Source organism: Pinus tabuliformis, chromosome Q, assembly GCF_031772625.1.
Source record: "Pinus tabuliformis cultivar Carrire ecotype Pingquan chromosome Q, CPIR1, whole genome shotgun sequence".
In the NCBI taxonomy this organism is placed as follows: Eukaryota; Viridiplantae; Streptophyta; class Pinopsida; order Pinales; family Pinaceae; genus Pinus; species Pinus tabuliformis.
Genome location: NC_142296.1, coordinates 1,362,609,715 through 1,362,635,922, shown reverse-complemented (window position 1 = coordinate 1,362,635,922; position 26,208 = coordinate 1,362,609,715). Strand labels below are relative to the sequence as shown.

Here is a 26,208-nt window from a genome sequence, read left to right as displayed (position 1 = left end):
TAAAGCATTCAAACATAAAATTATTAATAATTGTATCTGTCACAATTTATCAAAATAAACATAAAGTGTTTTCTAGTTTGAAAAGAATTTATTACATGGTTCTTTGTATGTCTATCTCTAATATTATTCTTCTTAAAATAAGTATCCTTTGGATGTTAAACCCCTTCTCCCTTACCCTCTACTAGTGCATTATCATTGCCTCTAGACCCCATATAACATTAATGAGTGCATGAAACTTGTTATCCGCGTGGTCTAACTTCTCAATGATATTTTGGAATCCTTTCTCTTTTATAATCTATGTTATAGTACTTTTGTTCAACTAATAGATTTCTACCATGTTGTAGAGCTTTGTATATTTGCTTCTTAAAAAGCTAATATCCTAAATCCATTAAAGAAATTCCTCATCAATCTTCTCATTAAAGATTTTGTCTCTCTCGTTTTTTCTCTTACCTAGTCCCCATAACTTCTAATTCCTCCTTGACTTTTGTTGAGAACCTTTGATGGTATCATTTAGCTACGTCAATGACATCACTTTTGGCCCTTCTCATATGATGGTTGGCACTAGTCACAAGTCGTTATCTTGCAGAATTGGGTCATCCTTTGTCTATCTTTGACCTCTATCTTTGCTACTCTTTGCTTCAAGCTTAATTATGCACTTTCCCCCTTCCTATCCATGTGTAAAATTAAGTCAGACTCACATTGTTGCCATAGACTTACAAACTTCATACACAATAAGCTTATAGGGCTTAGAGAATCCCAAATTGAATCCCATTAGGCATGGGCTATAGAAAACACTAAGGCATTAAGGCACCAAACAAACAAAATAAGAGTCTTGAAAGTCTTATATATTTAGGTTTACTTTCATTCTTAAAAATAATTTGAATTAGTCATGGAGCCCAATTTCCTAGAAAAGTCGCTCTTGCATTTATCAATGCCACCATTGAATTAGATAATTTAGTTTAAAAATTGGCATCAATTCTAGCACCTTTTCTATTGATAATCTTGAATACCAATTTAAACGATGGTAAATCTCATACCAACCACTTATCTAAGATAATGATTTACAAACAAACATCCTAATAAATGGTGACTCCATTATTACCACGTGCAACCACCCCCTCATTTGGGAATAAATATTTTATTTATTAAGAAAACTAAATAAAAATATTTTTAAAAAACGAAATGGTTAAACAACCACCCCCTCATTTGGGAATACATATTTTATTTATTAAGAAAAATAAATAAAAATATTTTTAAAAAATGAAATGGTTAAACAATTTAGTAAAAAATAATAGGAAGTAAAATATTTTTTTACATTTAATTCAAATAGTGAAAAATATGAAAAATTGTTAAATAATATATATATTTAGTATAACTATTAAAATTGATTGTATTTAAAAAGTGATGGAGATATTTATATTAAATAGAAAATTTATAAATATTGATTTAAAGTAAAAATGTATATAAAAAAACTTACATTTATAATAATAAAAATTATATATATATTCTGAAAAACTTAATATTCAGATAACCAACCACATTACTTTTTGAACATAAATTTTTTCCCATATCCATTTTGACACTTAACCGTACCAATTTCTCAATCAAATCAAATAAAATAGAAGTGGAAAACAAGCTATTACAATCACCCCAAATAGCAAAAAGATAAAATGGTGAGACCATTACACTTACCCAAAAGGTATAGTAATTCAAACATTACCAGCAATCTCCTAACCGCCAACCAACCAACCAAATATACCAATAGACAACATAGCAGCACCGGACAAGGATAATATCTAGTAGAAAAACAGCGGTTTTAGAATCCCAACTGTCATAAAGCAATAGAAGAGACATTCCCAAACTCCATAAAAGTCAAAGAAACAAGAAATACCAACTACCCAAAACCATATCAGATGACTGACAAACAAATCTGTCGGCTGAACAGCTAGACAGAGTTCCAGCAGCAGTAGCAAGAATGAGTAAAATAATACGATGGAACTAGAAATATTATCTGTTATTTCTGTTCTGTATGTATGAAGGAATAATGTAAGTATTCAGAAAAAGCACAGAAGCGAAGCAGAGATTACAATCTTCCAATCCGTATTTGTCTGCGAAAGATACCATTCTCATTCCCAACAATACCCACATCCATATATCTTTTTATTTCCGTCATAGCCAAGACCTACTTGTCCAAATCTTGTTTTTTCAATACCCAAATCATATATATATCATACATCTTTCTGGTCTGACTTCAAACCCACAGCATCTATTTATTGCCTTGAAAACAGCCACAAAGCTGAATCTTCCTTAGCTGTTGCAACCCACATCTGCCATTGCTCTCATTATTGCATTCTTCCCTTGCTAAATTTGCCTTGGTTTCCTTTATCTCTGCTCCTTCCTAATGGATCCTACCAGTAAGCTCGTTTCAGCTTTCTAGTGGATCTTACCAGTAAACTTGTTTCTTCTTTCTCACTGTGATTATGATGCATGCTCTTAAGGGCCATCAGAAGGCAGAAAGGTTCGTCATCGGTCCCAACAGCAGGCCTCTATATGTGATTTTTAGGTACTTCTACCCTGTTTTTGTTGTTTCCGGGAAGGAAAAAAATATGTGTTTGAGTTCAAAGAATAACATATTGCCAAAGTTAGTTTTTTATTTTTTATTTTTTATTTTTCATTAATTTTCCTTTCTCAAGCTAGTTAGAACTCAATTTGTTGCTTTTGGAACAGGTTTTAGTTTTGATTTAGATTTATAGCTTGAGCTTAGGCACCCAAGTTCTCACCATGGGTTGGAAGGTATGCACATGCCTAGACAGAGTTAGTCCATGTTACTCTATTTTAGCCATGACCATGTTTATTAGTTTAGTTTTCTTCAGATTTTCGTAACATTTCTTGTTATCCAATATATCACAGTGCCATTTTTTGAGGGTGGAAGGGGCGATCCAGAGCTGCAGGGGGATGTGAAACCGACATCTCGATGCTTTTCCGAAGGTAGAATTTTTTGGTACCCTTGAGAATATATTTTAGTGGCTCAAGTTTGACGAATTTTCTTAGATTGCATGAAGGCTTAACGGTCCATTTTCAATTTATGGCCTTTGAAATTCTTCTTACTGGCATCTTTTGATCTGTGCTGTTTTTAACATTTCCCCGTTTTTTTTCTCAATGAGCATAAAGCCCAAAACGTAAGATCAAAGTTTCTGATCACAGGAAGAATCCTAGGAATTCGATACGAATAAGACGAAGTATTAGAATCGGAACGCTAAGTAACACCCTTGAAGAAGGTGAACACATAGTTGGGCGTTGTTCCTAAATGGAGCTATCCTGAAAAGAGATTGACCATGGTGGAGAAAATTTGTGTGCAAGATGCCAGCGAGAAGCAAGTAACAAAGACTAGATTAGAGAAGATATTGTGCCGGTGTGGAAACATCATTTTTAGGCTCATCTGTTCTGCCTCTAGATCAGAAGAACTGGGATTTCTACAAGAATGGAAAAAGTCAGGTCTTTCTGAATCCTGTCTTCGATTAGAATACAGCTATGCCCTGCACAAAATCACTTCTTAATATTTCATCTAGTTGATCAAATCAGAATTCAAGAGGCTTATATTTCCACTCTGCACAGGACTTGTGCAAGGGGGACAAAGAGAAACTCTTAGATGAACAAGCTCTATGACTAAGATCTAGTTTTTGTTATACATATAACCTCTCAATATCGATGCAGTAAACACGCCTTAGTTTGCATATTCCTTGATAGTAATGATAGTGATAGGAAAGAAAACCGTGCCAACCAGGGCTCTGCTGTAAAAATAAAACTAGCCAATTGGTTGCTTAACCAGAAAGTTTTTCTCGCATTACATGGATAGTGTTCCCTTCAAGTGATTTTAAGACTGCATGAAATAGACAGGAATGAGCTTTTGGTATTAGTTTATTGTTTACATAGAAGAAACATTGTAGATTAAGGGGCACATAGCTTATAGTGTGATAATTGACTGTTCAACAATATTGTTGATTAGGACAAATACATCTTTCTAATGATGACTAGGAAGATAAATTTTCTAAACCTTTTCTATTTGCAAAAGCATTGATAAATGACTAAAGTTTGCTTCAAAGGAAGTCATGATATCTGATTCTGAGAAACAACTGGAAATATTATACTTGAATGACACACTGCTTGCTTACATGATAGATGGCCATGCCAAGTTTATTATGCATATATTCCCGCCATGGATTAACTGCTTTATCTTCTGTTCCAACTTGTTCTTTTATGGTTCTACAAATAGGCCAACTATGCTTCGTTTTTATAATATGAGAGAAATAATGATATGATAAACACATACATGATACATAACATGACCACACATAAACCGTGCACACCATGATTTACCCTGGAAAACCCCAATCAGGGAAAAACCAGCCTAATAATAGGTTTATTATTAAGGCATAAACGCAGGCATACATCCTGGACAGCCAAATGAACCCTTTGTTCAACTCAGACACATTACAATGGAGAATCCCCCAGCCTTTTAAATGCTTCATCGCATATAATCCATGGGCTTTAATACCACGGGCCACCATAACCATGTGCCTGAAACCACCACTGTGGGCCTAACAACTTTGTCTCTGCATATTTTAATATGGACATCTGTTTTTGCAGTATACATCTTACATGCTAAAGTGTATAAACCTTCATATATGTGCTCATAATTCTTTTTGTCATGGAAGTACCAATATGCTTTGCTAAGTGCATCTCTCAGACAACAATTGAACCTAAAAATTGTTTGAAATGCAACGGAATAAACACCCTGCTGTAGTATTTTTACCCGTTGCCACCAAAAGTGTTCCCTTGAACATTTTCGACAATCATAAAAATAATCATTTCACGTCACTGATGGTACTATAGAGTGTTAATATTTCTTATTGCACTTCAGGAATGTGTACAATTTTGGCTATAGATTGCATCAAACTCAACATTATTTAATCCAGAAGTACGATCATTATGATTGTGATCACTGCATTTTCTGGCTATAATGCCCTTCTTTCATAGGTTTTTCCTGGTTGAATCTGTTATGCTTTTTCTTATGGTCATCAACGTTCTTTGGGAAGGTAACAAATGTTTGATTGTTATAAGATATATAGAAAAGTGGTAAATCTTCATGACATGCTCCTATGCTTTTGAAATGTAGCCAAAATGATCTCTTTCTCTATAAAAATTTCACGTGAAAAATATCTCGAAAACAATAAGCAATACCCTGAGCTGATATATATATATATTTTACAAGAACGGTTGAGTTTTGAATTAATATAAGGCTGCATGTAAAAGTGGCAAATAAGTACAAAATTGCGTAATGTTTTTATACAGCATATCACTGTGACATTCTGCCTTCTTTATACAAAAAGTTGACTGGTAGACATTCATTTTTCTGTGAAAACTACTAGTATAAAGCTTGACAAAGGAGCCTTAAAGAAAAACTACTGTACAAAACATATAGAGAAGATTAGTATTATAATGTAAGTCCAGGTTCAGCCATAATTGTTCTCCTTTGAGTTGCTCCTGGTTTGGCTGTTCCTGTTCATCATGCAATTGCCCTTGACTATGCCTTCTTTGTTGATTTTTGGTAGCATCGGATGTGCTCTAGCCTTGAAATTTGGAGGAGAGGCTAAGGCACATGAGATCTCCAAGACTCAGAAATCATTTTGAGAAATTCCCCGCTGATGATGAGTTATAAAATAATTAATATTTTTAATGAGTTTCTAAATCTAAACTTAGGAAAATAAAAATATTAATGGGTATTAATAAAGATAAGGGTGAGAAGCTTCTAAGAGACGAGGATCAAGTCTTTTTTAATCTTAGCCATTGATTAGAGACTTAATCTCGGCCGTTGATTCATCAATAGGAAAAGTATAAGAGAAGACTTGAGGATCATTTGGAGACACACCGACAGGTACTTAGTATCTCTAGGAAAATCGATTCTCAATTAAAGGAGATCGATTTCAGAGGGAGAGTTGCAGGGTGGAGGAAGAGAAGGGCATCAACAGCAGGTAGTGACTGAGGAGGAGGTGATGCAGGGACAGTGGGAGACAGCGCAGAGAGAGATGCAATCCAGAGGAGAGACGTGGCCCTCACGCAGGCTGACGTAGAGGGACGTAGAGCCACTCAGAGTCACGCTGAGCCACGCGGAGTGACACAGAGGAGACGCAAGAGTGGGAGCAGGTTCTCCAAAGTGTCAGAAAATCCCAGGTGTTTTCTTTCAGTTTCTCTGTAAAATCATTCCTTGTAAAAGCAATTGCTGCTGAAGATTAATAAAGCCCTCATCTGCTGCTCTGGTTTTCTTGCATTGGGTTTTTTTGGGGACAATTGTCCAAAAACAACTGTGTTGATGTGATTGGTTCTTGTGCATGTATTTTTTCCCTGGGTAATTGTGTGATAATTGCAGTGGAATTTATTTTAATATTTGCTGAAGGGATTTCGTAAATAACTTATTGTGAATGATAAGTAGGTGAAATAAATCAGTTGCTGCAATAGAATTTCAGTTTAGAAATTTTCACATTCTTCAGCAAAAACAAGGGAGCCTTTGGAAGACTCCTTTTGGTATGCAATGTGAGAGGCCAATTCTATAGTTAATTATATCAACATATTATTTTCATCTTCGAGCCAACTATTTCTGCTCCATAAATTGCAATATACTGAAAGTTAGATTTATTTCCTGGTTCAAACTTGCTTCTGTATCTCCTGGAGGCAGTGTTCTATTGTGGTAGAATAGAAGTAAGGGGACCAAAAACCCTGCGAAGAAACCAAAAAGATGAGACTGACTTGCTTTACAGTCCTCAATAGAAGCCAGGGGTTTGGTAACCCTCGAGTATAGAAAAGCAAGTGGATGACCAATAGTGAAGAAATAAACTAAAAATTTTAGAAAAATATAGGCTGGATTTACTAGTGAGATGGAGGTAAATAGAAAGGATGAAATTAAGTTTGTTCAGTTTGCTTATCAACTAGGAGAAAAGTCTTGGAGACCAGCAGAGGAACTTGAATAAATTCATAATGAAGCTAAGTGGGGATTCCCTACAGTTAAACTAGATCACTATATGGCCAAGATTAATCCCACTTGTTACCGATCAATTTAGCATGGTTGCTAAAGTCATGGCAACCTGCTATGACTGGCACACATAGGATGAGGTTGTTAGTTTTTGGTAGCAACAGGCAAGTGTTCTAGTCTCTATGATTTCTAAGAGGCTAAGGAACATGAGATCCCCAAAACGTAGAAAAGGTTTTGTGAGAAAAGACTTGGAGACACTTTAATTAAATTAATTAGCCAATAATTAAAAATTTCTTAAGTCTCACTTAGGAAAATTGGTTGATTAAAGGGAATTAATTAAAGAAGTTTGATTTTGCTCTAGAGGCTTCTATTGATGAAGTCAAATTGACCCTTTAGCCATCAGTTGAGATAAGATCGTGGTTGTCGAGACTCCAATGAGAGATTATAAGAGCAAGTCAAGGGCTTGGAGAAGCTATCAGGGTATCGAGTATTTGTGAGTAGTTCGACTACCCAGTTGTAGGTACTCAACAAGAGTGCAGTTGAAGCTAGGGAAGCATCAGAGATAGAGGGATTAGTAGAGATTTGAGAGCAGGAGTTCGGAGAAATTTTCATCAGTATTTTCCAGTGTTTGGGAGACAGGAATGTGAAAATTCCAAACTGGAACCCTATTGTAGCAAATGGAAATTATTCTCCTAATTGTTAATTTTTTTTAACAATTTCTTTGTTGTTTGCTATGACAAATACTGAATAAATCACATTGCAATATACACAAATAAAACTGCGGAAGAATAACCGTTGGAAGAAATGCTAGCACACACACATAAAAATAACACAGTTATTTTTGGACAAAAGTCCTTGAGAAAACCCAACTTGGGAAAATTGGTGTAGCAGATGAGGGTTTTAATATTATGCAGCAGTGAAAAATTTGAGTATAATTTGGATGCCTGAAATTGGCAATCCATAGCAAGAAAATCTGGGCAAAACACTGAAGCGAATTTCCCTTCTCCCACAAACAATCTTTGGCACGACTTGCCTTCAGAAAACTCAGCCTCCAAACCCCATCGTGAGCCTCTCCTGTGCTGCCTCTATGTTGTCTGCCACACCTGTGGTTCAAAACTGCCATTGATGAAGTCGTTCTACCTCCAGCTGTTGGGGAAATTGTCTCTCCAGCCCTTCTGGAACCTCTGCCCGGCCTCTGGAACTGAGAACGATTTTTCCTCATCAACAAATCAATCTGCCTACTGAATCTATTACGCAGAGCCTCTGTGCTGTCTCTCTGGGATAACTCGGCCCTCTTGCTGTTGTCTCTCTGGATCTGAAAATCTTTCCTCTGGATCACTGTTGTTGCCCCTCACACTGCTTCGATCTCTGGCTCTCTCTCTGGCAACTCACTGCTACTACTCTGGAAATTGATTTGCTTAGAAATCGAACCTCTCAAGTGTCTTCTCGATCACCACATCGACCTCCTCTTATAATCCATTGTTGGAGCACCAATGACCAAGATTAGAACTTAATCGATGGCTAGGATCATCCCTGGATCGATCCATGTGAGTTTCTAGATGATTCTCACGTTATCTCAATTAATGCTGATTAATTAACCATATTCCCTAAGTTTAGACTTAGGAAATATTAAAAAAACAGTTAATAATATAATTGAGACACTTCTAGGCGGAATTTCCAGAAATGATATCTGGGTTTTGGAGATCTCATGCATTCTAGCCTCTCCACAAAATTTAAGGCTAGAACACATCCGATGCTACAAAAACTAACACCCCCTCTTAGCGAGGAATGTGTTCTAGTGCTACTGCACACCCTGTAGCAACACCCTATCTCTGCATCATCTCTTGTTACGCTGCTAATGTTTGGCTGCTACTGCCCATCGACTACTGTGCAACTCTGATATATGCTGCATCTGTGCTGCTGCTGACACTGCCATTATACTGCCAACATTGCATCTGCACTACAACTCCCTCTCATCTGTTGCTGCTACAACTACAACATCTGCAACTGAAAAGCATCCAAAATACTGAATCAACTGTGATCAGTATAATGCATCTATCACCCGAGTCTCTGACTGCTGCTAGTATTTGCACTGTCATTGAAGAATCTGCGCTGCTACTGACTCTGCACTGTGCCAACTGCACTGATGCCAACTCTGCATTGCGTTCCCCAACGTCGGACTGCTACTAGTTATTGCAACCAGTGTAGATAATATCGGCGAATAGCGTAAGTATCGCATTATTTTCGGCGAGCCGAAATATCACGGAGAAAAAATTGCGATATTTTCGGCTCCCGCGGCGATATTTTGGCAAAATATCGCGCAACGATATAAAACATCGCCGGGCGTGTTTTGCCGCGGCTAGAAAAAGGAAAAATTGGTTTTTTTTCTTCATTTCTGTTTCTGAGTGTTGGAGAAGGAAGGGGAAGAGTTTTGTGGTAGTTGTCAAGGAGGGTTTGAGGATCAAACAACAATTATCACCACCAACTAAGAGTTTTTTGTGGATCAAAGATTGAAGAATAGTGAGACAAACTTCATTTCTTCCATTAACAGGTATGTTCTTAAAACCCCTATGTTAATGATTTTTTCATAGATTTAGGGTTATGCTTGCTTGCCTCTTTGCCTACCAACATTTTGTTTCTTTGTTTTTTTCCATTTGCTATGATTTTCATGCCCATGAACCAATGCAAGGGTTTTCTCCATATTTGGATAGCAAGCTTCATTTTTTTTTCAACCTTTTTATGCACCCTCTTATTGCCCTTTTTCATTCACATTGCAAAATGCAAATAATGTAGTAATTTTTTTTGAATGAGGTGGTTATTACTTATTATTTTTTCATTTTGTGTTGGGGGGTTTAATGCCAATTTTTTGTTTTTTTTGTGCCCTAGGTTTGAATTAGTTCACTACAAATGTCAAATATGCCAAAAGCCTTGGACCCATTTTGGGAGTATGGGGAGGCTGTTGGTGGGGCAAATCAGGCATATATATCATGCAACTTGTGTGGGACCAAGATGTCAGGAGGGATTACACGATTGAAATACCATCTGGCTAGACTCTCTGCATATGATGCAGATGTAATGCCTTGTATGGTTTCTAGTGCAGAGGTTATACAAAAAGCTCGTGAAGCAATTGCTGAACAAGATAGAAAGAAAGCTGCTAGAGAGAGGCCAATGGTCTCAAATAGATAGCTGCTAGTATTATTTGTTTTGCAACTTTTGCTACATATAAGTTTATAACTCATGATGATGAAATACTTTTAAAGTTTTATATATGTGATGTTATTTTGTTTGAGTCCTTGATTGGACAATTATCACTATCAGGGATCAGCAGGATATGTGATGTTATTTTGTTTGAGTCCTTGATTGGACAATTATCAGGGATCAGCAGGATTTGGTATTGCCTTTGAAGTTTGATGTATCATTTCTATTTGACATCATATATATCAGTGCCTTCATATTTATGTGCCAATGTGTTTAGTTCATGTTGTTATTGCTCTATATGTTTAGAAATCTGAAAAAAATGAATATATTATGCATTTTTTATGCTTGCCGATATTTGCCGATATTTTCGCCGATATTGCCGATAAGATATTTTCTGGACCCTCGCCAATATTTTGCCGATACTGATATTTTCAACATTGACTGCAACTGTCACTCTGGCATCTGTTTGCATCAATTGTCGCTGATCCATCCTGCTACTGAAAACCGTGGGCCCCCGTAGTAAGGTATTGATCCATGAGGTGGACTCCTCAAGGATCCTGCCCATTTGTAGTGCTCTAGGGCTACAACTCCAAATCACCCCACCTCACTCTTGGAGGTATGTTGATGATCATAGCGAAGTCTTCCTCAAACTTGGAGGATAGCTTATCGATCTCAGCATGTGCTGCAACCTGGTCCTGCTTCTCCTCTTTTTCCTTCTTTCTGAGAGGACACTAGGTACTGTAGTGACTGAGTTCACCACACCTGAAGCACTTGACCTTCGACAGGTCCTTCTTCTTCTTCCTCTGCTCCCCTTGTCCTTGACTGGGACCCTTAGATGCGAGGGCCACATTCTCCTCCTCCTTCACCTTCTTTTGTCTACTGCTGTTGCCACTAATGGAGCTCTTTAGAAGAGCTCACCTCAATTCCTCCTGTTGCAAGTCAGCCCACATCCTGTCCCAATCTGGTAGCTTGTCTCTGCCCAATATGCTTTGGACAAAGACCTGCCATTCCTCGGAGACACTGTTGAGTGCCAATCTCACAAGCTCTGTGGGTTGAGGCGCTACCCCAACAGCTGACAACTGGTCCCAGACCTCCTGAATCCTAGTGAGGAAGGGGTCTATGCTTTGCCCCTTCTGCATCCGTATGAGCCTCAACTTCTCCTCGAGCTACATCTTTTGCTGCTCAGAAGTACCCTGATACAACATGGCAAGAGCATCCCACATCTGCTTGGCAATATCTTTTCCAACTATATGTGAAACAACATGATCCCGGACTCCATCTAGGATCAATCGTTTCACCCGTGCCATCTCCTTTCTGTACTCCTTTAGCTGATCTGCATCCTGGGGAATTGCTACCACTGCATCAATATATGTTTTCAAGCCAAACTCATCTAGAAGGAAGGACATCCTTGCCTTCCAGATGACATAGTTGGAAGCCCCATCCAACCTGTCCTGATCACGAAGCCCAGCAGTGGCCATCTCAACAAAATGTCGAAAATCTCCTCTTTCCTTTTGCTCAGCTATTGCTCTGCTATTCGCACTCCTTTCTGGAGTGAGAAGATCTGCTCACAACGACTGCTGATCTGCAAGGAAAAATTGAACTTCTTGAGACTAGAAGTTCCCTGAGGAAAATTTTCCCTCTGTGTGTGCTCTTCTTCCTTCCACCCGACGCTAGATCTGCTCTAGCGTACTGCTGCAAAACTTTTCTGTCCAGTTAGAGATCTGCTTAACGAAAAATTTGGGCTGCTTCCTTTGCCTCTGAATCACTCAATCTGGTAGGATCGAATTTTTCTGCGCCTCAGAAAAATTGAACCTCCACAAGTAACTCGACCTCCTGGCAGAATGACTGCGTTGCCCTTGGGAATTTCAGCCTGCTGTCCACAAAGAGTAGTGAAATTCCTTCTCTCTTCGCCTCTGAGCTCTTCGGCCGATCAACTGTGCTCTGATACCATGTGAAAATTCCAAACTGGAACCCTATTGCAGCAATTGGAAATTATTCTCCTAATTGTTAATTTTATTTAACAATTTATTTGTTGTTTGCTACAACAAATACTGAATAAATCACACTGCAATCTACACAAATAAAACTGCGGAAGAATAAACGCTGGAAGAAATGCTAGCACACACACATAAAAATAACACAGTTATTTTTGGACAAAAGTCCCCAAAAAAACCCAACTTGGGAAAACTGGTGCAACAGATGAGGGTTTTAATATTATGCAGCAGTGAAAAATCTGAGTACAATTTGGATGCCTGAAACTGGAAATCCATAGCAAGAAAATCTGGGCAAAATACTGAAGGGAATTTCCCTTCTCCCACAGGCAATCTTTGGCACGACTTACCTTTAGAAAACTCGCCCCCCAAACCCTAGCATGAGCCTCTCATACACTGCCTCTGTGCTATCTGCGACACGTGTGGCTTGAAACTACCACTAATGAAGTCGTTCTACCTTCAGCTGCTGAGAAAATTGTCTCTTCGGCTTTCTGGAACCTTTGCCTGGCCTCTGGAACTGAGAACGATTTTTCCTCACCAACAAATCGATCTGCCTGCTGAAGCTATTGCGTAGAGCCTCTGCGCTGCCTCTCTGGGATAACTCGACCCTCTTGCTACTGTCTCACCAGATCTGGAAATATTTCCTCCGGATCACTATCTTCGCCCCTATTACACTGCTTCGATCTCTAGCTCTCTCTTCGACAACAAACTGCTGCTACTCTGGAAATCGGTCTGATTAGAAATCGAACCTCTCAAGTGTCTTCTCCATCACCACATCGACCTTCTCTTATAATCCATTGTTGGAGCCTAAGTCACCAGGTTCGTGTTCGAGTTCGAGTTCGGCGACCATGAAATTCGAATAAAGTTCAGCAACTAAAATTTTGTCAATAAAGTTCGACATAAAGTTCGACATATAGAAATTCGAAAAAAAATGTATATATATATATATATATATATATATATATATATAATCAATTTAAAGTCAAATTCAAATAAATTTTTGGCTTAGCAAGAGAACAGAGGCTAGAAAAGTTGAGCATTTTCAAAAGGATTGTTGGCATAACAGTTTAGAATTTTCATATGACAATGATGTAGTATAATAGTATTCTTCTTATGAAATTATAAAACAACTAAATTGAACAATGACTTAGCTTGTATCAACTTCTTCAATACTGCCAAATGGTACATCTGGATAAAATTAGAAATAGATTCCCTTTGCTTTACCGTTTTCTGTACATATCAGTTATGCATATAGAAGTGTATCTTAATTAAAAATAAAGAGCCACAACTTCTTAAGGTCCGCCACTTTTCAAAAATCATGTAACATTGGGGCTTACAATTTGGTTCCACCTTATCCAGTAATAATAAACCAGGAGAAATGTGTTAAATGTTTTGGAACATAAAAATAGGTCCACAATGTGTCCAAATTTCTCAACTATTACTTTCACTTAATTGATTTAATATTTTTTTTAATAAACGTGAAGTTACTAAGGTGGATAGGAACCGGCCGTGTATTTGGTCAATGTAGGGTATGAAAAATAAAATATTTTTAAACTCAAACGGCATACCATCCCGTGTGTTTATTATCAAGAAAAAGAGTTTACAGTGAAATTGAGTTTATAAATACGTGAGAGAAGTAAGGACCGTCGCCTCAACTGCCGGCAAATGTCACAGAAATGTAAAACATATTAAATATTGAAATTAAACCCGCCATCTAAATCATATGCCACGTTGAGGGACACGTCATCTTATTTCAAACGTAACGTTGAGACAATGAAACCCTTCGGCGAAGTTGCGATTAGCGAACAATGAAACCCGCGCAATGAAACTTGGCAAACAATGAAACCCGTGCAATGAAACTTGGCAAACAATGAAACCCGCAGACTATTCATTTGGTAAAACGCGCGTAAAAAACGAACTTCAACGAATTTTTTTCAACCCTAAACGAATTTTTTCGAACCGCAAATGAATTTCAACGATTTTATTCGCCAAAAAATTCGAATATGTCATTACGTTCGAGTTCGCCATAAAATTCGGCGAACTCGAATGATTAAATTCATTTTCCTTTCAAATTCGGCAAATTTCGAACTTCAACTATTTTGTTCGCCGAATCTGGTGACTTAGGTTGGAGCATCAACGACCAAGATTAGAATTTAATCAATGGTTAGGATCATCTCTGGATCGATCTGTGTGAGTTTCTAGATGATTCTCACCTTATCTCAATTAATGCTGATTAATTAACAATATTCCCTAAGTTCAGACTTAGGAAATATTAAAAAAACGGTTAGTAATCTAATTGAGAGACTTCTAGGCGGAATTTGCAGAAACGATTTATGGGTTTTGGAGATCTCATGTATTCTAGCCTCTCCACAAAATTTCAAGGCTAGAACACTTCGATGCTACAAAAACTAACAAGGAAGAAGAGGCCGAATTCATTTGCAAAAAAAGAGGAAAAGGTTCATATCTCATGAAACTAACAATAGTTTGAAGAAAGATTCCTTCAATATTATCTTTGTTATGGTTTAAGGGTTATTGAAGGATTATATGACTAGTCTTTGAAGCATTTTGGAGCCATTTGTTAGTTTTTGTAGCATCAGACAGGTGTTCTAGTCTTGAATTTGGTTAGAGAGGCTAAGAAACACAAGATCTCCAAAACCCATAAAAAGTTTTGGGAGAAAACACCTAGAGACAACTCAATTAAATTAATTGATTGATAATTAAAAATGCCTAAGTCTAACTTAGGGAAATCGATTAATTAAAGGGAATTAATTGAGAAAAGTGAGAATGCTCTAGAAACTCACACAGATTGAGTTTGAGATGATGTTAGCTGTTGATGGGGATATAATCATGACCGTTGGTTTACCAACGAGAGATTATAAGATCAGAATGATGGGATGGAGATAAACACATCGAGTGAGTGGGTGATCTAGGCAGATTGAATTTCCCAGAGAGTAAGGATTTAGTTGGGAAGAGAATTCAAGCTAGATCAGTAGCAGAGGAGCAACAACAAAGATTCTGTTGGAGCTTTCCAATGCTGGAAGAGTCAGCTAAGGGAGACCGAGTTATTCCACAGGAGGCTGCACAGGGGCTTGTGCAGAGCCTCAAGGAGGCAGTTCGATTCAACTAAAGAGGAGGTCGATTCAGGTGCCAGAGGCTGGGATAATTTTCTAGAGGTTTGGAAAATCACTTCCAAAGGTAGCAATAGGCAGGACGTCGGATTCAGAGGCAGATCCGAGGAGTGCCTGTGAGGGACTGCGCAACATCTACACAGAGGCTTGCTTAGGGGTATTCCGGGGGCCAGTTTGTTGCAAGATTGCTTGTGGAGAAGGGAAAAATTTCCTCGATAATTTTGCCGGTGATTTCTCAAGAGAGGTTACCAGTTTGGCGTCCAATTTATTGTACTTAGATTTTGCTGCTGAAGAATAATAAAATAAACCCTCATCTGCTGCACTGGTTTTCCCAAATTGGGTTTTCTTGGGGACTTTTGTCCAAAAATAACAGTGTCATTTTTATTGTGTGCGTGTGCTATATTTTCTCAGTTGTAGATTTATTTCCGCAGTGCATTTTATTTTTGGTGAAAATTTCAATAGTGATTTCATTCGTTGTTTGCTGTAATAGAAGAATAATTTCCAGTTGTTGCAATAGTTGAAAATTTCATATGGTATCAGAGCGATTTTGAAGACAGGTTAGAGGCTCAGTAGCGAAAAGGAAAATTTGTGCAGGTTCAGAGGGAGTTTTGAGCACAATTTTTAGGACATGCACAGGCCAAACAAGCAGTTCGAATTGTTGGGTAGGAAATTTGATTTCCAGATTCGGATAGGAGGAAGAGTTTGATTTGCCTAGTAGCAGTTCCAACAGGCAGTGGATTTGTCGGGAAATAGTTCCGGTGAGTAGATCAGAGATTTCGTTGAGCAGATCTGGGCACAGTGATTTTGTAGCAGGTTTTGCAGAAGTAGATTAGCTCTGGGCAGAAGAGAAAAGCACACAAAGAGGATTTTTTCAGAATTTCACTAAGGGTTTCTACATCCAATTTTCTGGAGAAAATCCGAGATTTTCTTAGCAGAAGGCAGTAGCAGAGCAAATTTGCGCATTCTAGGAGGGAGTGCGTGTAGCAGAGCAGGGAACTGAGTAGGAAAGGGAGGAGATTCCTGTCTATTTTCCCATATTTGAGTTTTGCAGAAATGGCATTAATAGGACTTTGAAATCAGGATAGGCTAGATGGTGCCTCTAACTGTTGTATCTAGAAAGCTAGAATGACTTTCCTGCTAGATGAGCATGGTCTGAAGATGTTGCAGAAAGAGTTATAACTATGTTGCACTGGCTGTGGGGAGGGGGATGGGGGAGACGAGTTTCTGGGACGGCTAGAGTGCACCCCCAAATTTTCAGGGGATGGCGGGTTGGGGACGACAAGTGCGGCAACTAATTTTTATATTTATTAAAAAAATTAAAATTAAAATAAAATTTAGTAATACAACATAAACATGAATCAAAATGATAAATTAAAATATAAAAATTAGAACTATTACTATTTTGAAATTCAAATTACAAAATAAAATACTAAAACTGTTGGGCGTGAAGGGTGTGAACAGCTGGGCGTGAAGGCTGCTCGCTGCTGCTCGCTGCTGGGTGTGAAGCCTGTGTCCAGGTGGGCATGAAACCTTGTGGTGAATCTTGGTCGAAAGCCTACGTGAAACATTGAAAACTGCTTGCCCGTAGTGAAGAAAACCTGCCTGTGTGAAGCTTGGAACTCTCCTTGTCGGCTCTCTCCCTGTCGGCTGAATGGTGAAATGAAATCAAAATGTTATATGGGTTATGTTTTACCTTTGTGAACTTAGGTATGCACTAGGGTAGGTAAACGATGTAATTTTAAATTTTTTTATTTACAATTTTGAATTAAGTTTTGGTTTGTTATAAAAAATGAAAAATTTTAATATTTTTTTTAAGTTGTAAATTGAAATTATATTGGGGACGCCCAAAAGTCCCCGATTTATTGAGCGACATTTTGGAAGTCCCCAAAAAGTCCTCGATTTTTCGAGGGATGGCTAGGCGACGGTCTTGAAGTCCCAAGTCTCCGATGGAGTCCCCGACAAATTTGAAACGTTTCTGATGAGTTCCAAAGTCCCTGGATTGCCGGAATAGAGGAAACGTCATGAATTATGGCGGAGACGGGTCCCCATTCAACATAGATTTATAGCCATACCTACAAATCCGTAGCAACTAGAGAACTACAATAAGGAGATGGCCAAGGCGAAGAGGATGATCCTCGATGGAGTTCGAGATCATATAGTCTCACATCTAGCTACCAAGAATACTGCTAAAGAAATGTGGGATGTTGTCACAACGCTTTTCCAGAATCCTTCCGAGAACCGAAAGATGTTCTTGAAAGAGAAGCTGAGGACCACTAGGATGCATAAGGGTGAAGGAGTCACTCCTTATCTCACTAGAATTCAAATAGTTCGAGATGAGCTTGCAGCAATTGGAGAGACACCTCTCAAGAGTGAGCTAGTGCGTACAACTCTCAACGGTTTCACCAAGGAGTGGGCAACTTTTGTCCAAGGTATTACTAGACGATATCAACTACCTGGATGGGATCGATTGTGGGCTGATTTCACTCAGGAAGAGATGAGGCTTTCTTGTTGATTTATGGTAGCATCGGATGTGCTCTAAGTCTCAAATTTCGTAGGGAGGCTTGGGCACATGTATTCCAAAGAACCCATAAAGCGTTTTGGGAAATTCCATCCGGAAATAGTTTTATTAAAATAATTTATTATTTTTAATGGGTCGCTAAGTCTAAACTTAGGAAATTAAAATAATTAATGGGTAGTAATCTAACTGTGGGTGTAACTTCTAGAAGAAGATGAGGATCCCTAAGTCTAAACTTAGGAAATTAAAATAATTAATGGGTAGTAATCTAACTGTGGGTGTAACTTCTAGAAGAAGACGAGGATCAAGCAGAAATTATCCTAGCCATTGATTAGCTTTTAATTTGGGTCGTTGAATGTCAACAAGAAGATTATTTAAGGAGGCTTGAGGGTCATTTGGAAGACACACAGAGAGTTGATCAGTCAGATCGAATTGCTGAAGCTAGAGGCAGCGCAATGATTTGTAGTGATCAAGCAGAGAGGGGCAAAGAGAGTTTTGGCTGGAGGATCTTCTCCGGAGCCAAGAATACTCAACAAAGAGGAAGAGAGACACACAGAGGAGGCAACGTAGAGGCCAGAGAGGGTGATGCAGAGCCAGGAAGGGCTCACGCAGAGTAGCGCAAAGCCTTCACGCAGAAGTATGAGATTTGCTGGGAGGTTGACGTTTTGAGCCAGGAGGGCTGGAATCAACTCCTGGAAGAAAATCGATTCCCAATAGAGGTGACACAGGGCCTTAGAGGATGATGCAGGGGTAGCGCAAAACTACTTGGGGAACTCGTTGGTTCAGCTGCCAAATCAGCTGGAAATTATAGTGTAGAGCGAGGTAATCTCACTAATTTCTTTTGTCGAGTGATATTCTCTGTACTGGATTGCCAACAAGGCATCCAAAGATTGTATTCAGAAATAAGTTCTGCTTAATAATAAAACCCTCAGATCTGCTGCACCGGTTTTCCCGCATTGGGTTTTTCCAGGAACATTTGTCCAAAAACAACTATGTCATTTGTGTTGTATCCTTCTCTATTGTTCAGTTTCTTGTTTCGGCGTATTATTTTAAATGGTGTAGGTGTAGGCTGCAGTGTATGTATTTCGATGTTTGTCGTAGGAAACTGCAAATAACTTGTTCATGAAAATTTAACAAGTAGGAGAAATATCATCAGTTGTTGCAGTAGGGATTCCGATTTAAGGAATTTTCACATTTCTTTGGTCGAGAGTAATATTAATGACAACAGTAGCAAAGGACCGAAGAGTGTGAAAGATGAGGAGAATGTAGCCCTTGCATCGAAGGGGAAGGCAATGAAAGTTCCCAGTCAGGGACAAAGCTCAAAGGGAGAAGAAAAGAAGAAATATTTGTCGAAAATAAAGTGCTTCAGGTGTGGTGAGTTTGGTCACTATAGTATCCAGTGTCCCAAGAAGAAGAAGGACAAGAAGGAGAAGCAGGAGCAAGCAATAACTTTGGCAGAGATCGATAATTTTTCCATTAGGTTGCAGGACGAATTTGCTTTGTATGCAACTATACCTCTAGGAGAGAGGTGGGGAGATCTTGAGCTCTAGAGTTGCAGAGATTTGGGCAGCGTCCAAGGAGGACAACATCGGACAGGTGTTTCCTCATGGATCATTACCCTTGCTACAGGGGCCCATAGTTTTCAGTAGCAGATGTATCAGTGTTTAGCATGGCGCAGTCAGATCTTGAGGGATAGTTGCAGAACTAGATACAGTCAGTTATTGAGAGGCGTAGAACTAGTCAGGGCGCAAACAAATACTCGGTAGTCAGTGCAGAGGCTAGTTATAGTCAAATACCCAAGAGACACTTACGGAGCCAGTACAGGGACACAGTGGATTCAATGTTTTATTTCTTTGTTGCAGTAGCAGCAACAACATGAGATCAGTTGTAGCGCAAAATAGTGTTGGCAGTAGTGCAGGGTGGCACGGTGCAGTGTCCACAACAGTGCAGATGCAGAGTGGTTCAACTATAGAGTGGTAGATGAATCAGAGTATGCGCTGTGGCTTGGTGGATAGTGGAATATTGTCACAGTTGTCAGACATTATTAGCGTGAGGGAATATGTTACAGGTGAAGACAAAGAGAACACCTCCCTCACTAAGAGGGAGTGTTAGTTTTTGTAGCATCAGAAAAGTGTTTTAGTCTAGACTTTGTTCAAGAGGCTAAGAAACACAAGATCTCCAAAACCCAGAAAAATTTTCTGGAGAAAACACCCTGAGACAACCCAATTAAATTAATTGTTCAATAATTAAAAAATGCCTAAGTCTAACTTAGGGAAATCGATTAATTAAAGGGAATTAATTGAAAAAAGTGAGAATGCTCTAGAAACTCACATGGATTGAGTTTGAGATGATCTTAGCCATTGATTGGGATCTAATCATGGCTGTTGGTTCACCAATGAGATATTATAAGAGCAGGACGAAGTGATGGAGATAGACACATCGAGTGAGTGGGTGATCTAGGTAGATCAAATTTCCCAGAGAGCAGAGATTCAACTGGGAAGAGAATTCGAGCCAAAGGTTAGTAGCAGAGGCAGAGGAGCAGCAACAAAGATTATGGTGGAGTTTTTCAGTGCTGGAAGAGTCAGCGGAGAGAGGCCGAGTTATTCCATAGGAGGCTGCGCAGGGGCTTGTGCAGAGCCTCAAAGAGGCAGTTCGATTCAGCTGAAGAGGAGGTCGATTCAGCTGTCGGAGGCTACAATAGTTTTCTAGAGGGTCAGAAAATTACTTGTAGAGGTAGCAACAGACAAGATGTCTGATTCAGAGGTCGATCCGAGGAGTGCGTGTGAGGACTGTGAAACATCTGCACAAAGGCCTATGCAAGGGTATTTTGGAGGCCAGTTTGTTGCAGGATTGCTTGTGGAGAAGGGAAATTTTCCTCGATAAATTTTCCAGTGATTTCTCAAGAGAGGATTGGCAGTTTGGCATCCAATTTATTATACTCAGAATTTGCTACTAGAGAATAATAAAATAAACCTTGATCTGCTGCACCGGTTTTCCCACATTGGGTGTTTTTTGGGGACTTCTGTCTAAAAATAACTGTGTCATTCTTATTGTGTGTGCGCACTTTATTTTCCCAGTTCCAGATTTATTTTCGCAGTGCATTTAAATATTGGTGAAAATTGCAGTAGTGATTTTATTCGTTGTTTGTCGTATTGGCAAATAGACTGCACATAATTATATTCAGTTAGAAGAATAATTTCCAGTTGCTGCAATAGTTGAAAATTTAACACCATTCACTGTTGAGAACTCGACCCTCTTGTGGCACAAATTTAAGTCTTTTAGAAGCATTTTTTTGGACAGATCATTATTATCTGATCCCAGAATTCGGACTATGCAGACCCAAAATTTAGACTGTGACAGAGTTGGATCTCAGATTTGAACTTGTGAAGAATCTCGGCCTTGTGACAAAATTGTAGCAGATTCGGACCTGTGAAGGATCTCGTGTGACAGAACTGTAGCAGACTCGGACCTGAAAAGAATTTTGACTTTGTGAACTCAGTTTTTGAGCAATTCTTTTACATCTTTGGAGCAGAGTTGGTACTGTGTTCAGCTGATTTTGAAGTCATTTTTAAAACTATCTGTGAATTCGAGTTGTGACCATTTTTTGAGCAGCTTTGTCGGAGCATTCTTAATTATCTATTGAAGCAGACTTAAAGGCCCTTTGGACAGAACTTGGTGATCCTTTGTAGCTGATTTGAAGATATCCTTATAAAGCAGTTTTTAAGGCATACTTGAAGGCACCTTGTGGCAGTTTTTGAAGGCATCCTAGTGCAAGTTTTGAAGGCATCTTGGAGCAGTCCTGTAATCATTTTGAAGCAACCCTTTTGGAGTACACTTGAAGCCATATTGAAGCAGACTTGTAGCACCTCGGAGCAACCTTTGGAAGATATCTTTGGAGGAGTTCTTGAAGACTTTATTAAGCAGCATAAGAAGTGTATTTGGAACAGACTTTGGAAAGGTTGGAGCCTAGGAGAATTGGAGTCCTCATTTTGACCAAGTTGGTGCTTGGATTTGGTGAGAGGATTGGAGTCCTCATTTTGACGAGTATGGTGCTTTGATTTGTATTTGAGGATTGGAGTCCTTATTCAAAGTTGGATCCTTGAAGCCTTAAAATATGTAACTAGGTTCGGTCTTCATAGTGTCTCATGTAATCTTGATTTTATGTATTTGATACAAAGAGAAAAGAGAATTTATTATTATTAATTTTATAGCATGGGTTTCTTTTTTTTTCCTAGGAAAAAATCGTAATTTTATTAATGAAAACAAAATTACATGTTGAATATGCTATGGCGCAATACATCAACAAGTCCAAGACTGCTGATCAAAAAAGATCGTACAAAAAAAACAACTAATATGTAGATGAAGAGAAAAGCTAGGCTTTTCTCCCTTACTTCTTCTCTACCTTACGCCATTCCCCTTGTGACGACGACGAAGAGACACGAGCAAACTGATTGCCAACATCAGGTCTTGCATTGTCCTTGTCTGGATCTGAGGTGTCTGATGTATGTAGACGTTTGCTTCCACTATTATCCATTGCTTCTGGTATCTTTGCCGGATCGCTCTGTGGTTCAATTGGTTCTTGTGAGATTTCCCCTGGTATTTCTGGTTCATTTGATGTCTGATTGTTCTCATTGGGTGTGGGATCTTCCTCTGCTTCGTCCTCTTCCTCATCAGTCTTAGGTGGGGGGAATTGCCATCCTTTGGGTTGTTTCCCAGTCTTCTTCTTTCTTCGGGTGTCTTTCTTGGCTTCAGGACATGTACTTTGTAGATGTCCTGTTTGTCGGCAGATTCTGCATCTAAAGGCTATGTTCTCATAATCTAAATTCTATGTCCAGTTTCACTGTCTGTGAATCAGTTGTATGCGATCCGGTAAGCCTTTGCTGAGATCTACTTCCACACATATTCATGCGAAGGTGTAGACTCTTTCCTCCAATCTTTGGGTATCTGTTTTAATGTATCTCCCAATGATGTTCCCAATTCCAACAAGGACTCGATTGTCCCAGAAATGTAGAGGGAGATTATGCAATCAAACCCATACCGGCATCCTGGTTACAACCATAGTATTTGCATCAAATTCTGGAAACCAAGGTGTGATGAAGAGTCCCGTCGATCCCCAGAACCATGGTCCTTCCTGTAGGATAATGTCTCTTGCATCCGATGTTGGAAATTTTACAATGAAGAATCCTTTGGAGCAGAGGTGTATTTCACAATGTATTGTCTAGTTAGTGAATATCCAATGAAAAAGCTCTGTTGGTTTTGGCTAGAAACAGTTGAATCGGCATATAATGGTTTGTGATTCAAATGTAGCACAATGCTCATTTGTTTCTGGAGTGTCTATATTTAATTCTGGAGTGTAGTTCAGTTGTTCAACTATGTATGGATTGGGAGAAGTACCTGCTTGATTGGATGGTGTTGTAGCTGCGTTTTTTCCCTGTAGGATGTTCTTGAAAGAGAGACCTCCATTTAACTGCTTCTGTTTTGGTTCTGTGCTATTTGATGTACTACTCCCAATCCCTCCTCCTGTACTTTTTATTTTATTGGAAGCCTCAGTGCCACCTCACAGTCGCAGAGTGAGGGTTATCGAGGATGTTGATAGTATATTGAAATCCATCAGGGATTGTTTATCCTGTAATGTTCTGCCTCCATGGATCAAATGTTGCATATGCGCAAGGTATCCAGTATTATGCGAGATGTTTTGCTTCAGATGCATCACACTGTCTGTTGCATGCACCCAAACTAATATAGACATCCCAGCAGGGGTTTTTAAAAATATTTGAAAGCGAAATGATTTTACCAGATGTAGGGGTTCTATGTCCATCTTGTTGACGAGTAGCTGACCTGATTCAGGTGACCCATATTGTGTTGAGGTCTGATTGGAGTGATAGTTGGATGGGTTCGTAACCGGATCCACCCCATCAATGCTCACTCTCGGCCCTTGCTCTAGATCTGGCATTAGAGAGCGAAAAATGGTGTGTGACTCCTGTAACAGAGGGCTTTTGTCCTTATTTTCTTTTGTGCCTATTATATCTGTGCCATGTGGTCCCCGAGTTGGTAAATGTGCATCCAGAGCAGTGACAGCGAGCAGGTATGATTGTTGTGTCCACCTAGCCACCACAACATTGTCGATTTGCAAGTAGTTTTGCAAATCTGGGCGAATCGTAGTTTTTCCTTTCGAGTTTGCAGCAACGGACGTGCTTCTGCTATGACAGCAGAGGGGACCCGGGGTGCTGTTCCGGTATGTCGCATAGTTGATGTCCGCATAAATCCAAGCTGCCTCCTCCATCCTCAAAGTCACCAAATCTATCCGCAATGAATTCCATTTTTTCAGCCTTTATAACACCAATGAATTCCATTTTTTCAGTCTTTATAACATGGGTTTCATGCTCAAGGTCATTTTATTTATAGGTCAAACACCCATTGTGTGCTTCTAGGGCTTTGTCATAAAGTCAAAGAGTCAAGTGAGTCATTGTAATATGATAAAACCCTATTGGGTATCATGTATCAAGCCAAGACAAAGTCGGCCTGCACAAGTCAAGTCGACCTAGTTAGAGATAAGTCGGCCTCATAAGGGTTGTTCGCACTCCTTGGAAGGTATATATAAGAGTGCCATCGACCTCATTTGGAAGGCTTACACATTCGACCAAGCAAGAAGTAAGTCCGATTACCAAAAAAAGTAAGCATAATAGCCAGTGAAAAGAGGAGAACAAAAGGAGAAGAGAAATCAATGTTTTGGGACCTGTTTTAAGGCTACATTCTCCCACATGTGCAAAGGGTCTAGGGCATCATTTGTTGTAGAAAATTATAGTCATAAAAGGAGGCGAAGTCAAGTGTCAAGAAGAATCAATTTGAAGGTCGAATTGCTAAGGAGAAAGAAGATCCCTAAGCGAAGGAGAAAGGAGATATATTTTACCATATTCCAACTACACGTGCGGGCTAAGGTTTCTACAGTTAGGCAGAAAGTTGCAGTCATAAGTTGCAGGTCCGAAATTAAGGTCAAAGGAGAAGTTGCATCAATTTTGAAACAAGTTTGACTTGGGTTGACTTTGTGAGAAGCAAGTTCATCAAGGAGAAGTTTGACTTGGTCTTGGAGGGGTCTTTGTCTTGGGTCATAGGTCTTGGAATTCGTCATTTGAAGATTCTATAAGAAAAGAATTCTTGTGCGTTTTCCTCTCAAGAGGAGAGGTTTTGGCTTTGGCTAGCAGTCTACATTTTGTTTCCTCTTGTCTCATTGATCTTCATAGTTTGGTAGTTGTTTGATGATAAGAACACAATAATAATTAAGAGAAAGAAGTTAATTACAAGTAAATAAGTTAAGTAAAAGAACATCACAAGCAGTTATCAAAGTAAGGGAAATCACCCTAATCTAGCTGCCCTAGATTTCTCAACATGAATTCAGAGATTTTGTTGTACATGTTGGAGCCTGAATTTTTGTAAAAGGGGATTGGAGTCCTCAATATCTTCATCAATAAAATCATTTTTTGTTCTATTTCTTGTGTTTTGATTTAAATTGTGATAAAAATCTTAACTGGCGTAATATAACGATTGAAAGAAACACTGATTCACCCTCCTCAGTGTTTCCAACACTATCTGCAAAGTTCCAAAGTAAAATACTACTTTTGATGTGCTTGGAACTTTGAAAACCCCACAGATTTGTTATCTTATAGAAATTAAAATAATGCAGATTTGCAATATAAACTTAAATATACTATGAAATATGTATGGAATTAAAACTCAAAATTTGGTATATTAATGATTGGCTAAGATTTAACTTTATTGTTCACATCTTCCAGGTATAAAAATAGTCATTAAAGATGAAAAACTTGGAAAATGAGCTAGTTTATTATGCTAAGCTAAAACAGAAAAATAAAAAGATTTTGACTTTCATAGATAAAGTGGTTATAAAAGATGTCTTACCTATTAGTGTTTGTAGCATCGAACATGTTTTCTAGTCTCAATTTGTGTCAGAGAGGCTAAGAACACGAGATCTTCAAAACCCAAAAAAGGTTTTCGTGAGATAAGCTTGCGAAATGCCTTAATTAAATTACTTAACCATCATTTAAGTTTTTCCTAAGTCTAACTTAGGAAACTTGGTTAATTAGTAGGAATTAATTAAAGAAAGTTGAGAAAGCTCTAGAAACTCACACTGATCGAGTTTGATATGATCTTAGCTATTGATAACAATTTAATCATGGTTGTTGGTGATCCAACGAGAGATTATAAGAGCAGGTTGATGGGTTTGGAGATGATACAGTTGTGAGACAGAGAGAGAGTGAGTTCCTTGGTAGATCGAGCTATCCAGTTGCAGACATCGAGTGGGGAAGAAGAGTTTGAGCCAGAAAGAGAGCAGAA

The 26,208-nt window shown here is 38.7% G+C and overlaps 1 protein-coding gene across 1 annotated transcript in view; it reads left to right on the top strand.

Annotated features, from left to right (window-relative positions):
• Nucleotides 1-1,845: 1,845 nt before the first annotated feature.
• The window catches only part of LOC149224985 (uncharacterized), a 113,693-nt gene continuing 89,330 nt past the window's right edge, over nt 1,846-26,208 (top strand). The window contains exons 1-2 of the mRNA XM_089388324.1: nt 1,846-2,563; nt 2,728-2,988. The gene's annotated coding sequence lies outside the window, so the exon portion shown is untranslated. The remainder of the gene's footprint in view (nt 2,564-2,727; nt 2,989-26,208) is intronic.